Below are 233 nucleotides of genomic sequence, written 5' to 3' on the forward strand. Positions count from 1 at the left end.
AACAAGGAGCCCATGGACTTTGGAATTATGCACATCTATTGCTTATCCCCATGCACTGTATTTTTTTTCTGAGTTAGGTAACCTTACAAAGACATCACTAAATTAAATTTTCTATACTGTGAGAGACAGATCACCCTATCGTCTCACAGAAATGGTAAGAAAATATGAAATAACTTGTGCATTATAGTTTATGGGGCTGAAAGGAGGGTTCAGTAGTTAAGAGTGTGTGCTAT

General features: G+C 36.5%; 1 protein-coding gene across 1 annotated transcript in view; it reads left to right on the forward strand.

The window, feature by feature from the left end:
- Mgam (maltase-glucoamylase) overlaps positions 1 to 233 on the forward strand; it is a 113112-nt gene that overhangs the window by 65075 nt on the left and 47804 nt on the right. The window lies entirely within an intron of this gene.

This window comes from Mastomys coucha, unplaced genomic scaffold, assembly GCF_008632895.1.
Source record: "Mastomys coucha isolate ucsf_1 unplaced genomic scaffold, UCSF_Mcou_1 pScaffold20, whole genome shotgun sequence".
In the NCBI taxonomy this organism is placed as follows: Eukaryota; Metazoa; Chordata; class Mammalia; order Rodentia; family Muridae; genus Mastomys; species Mastomys coucha.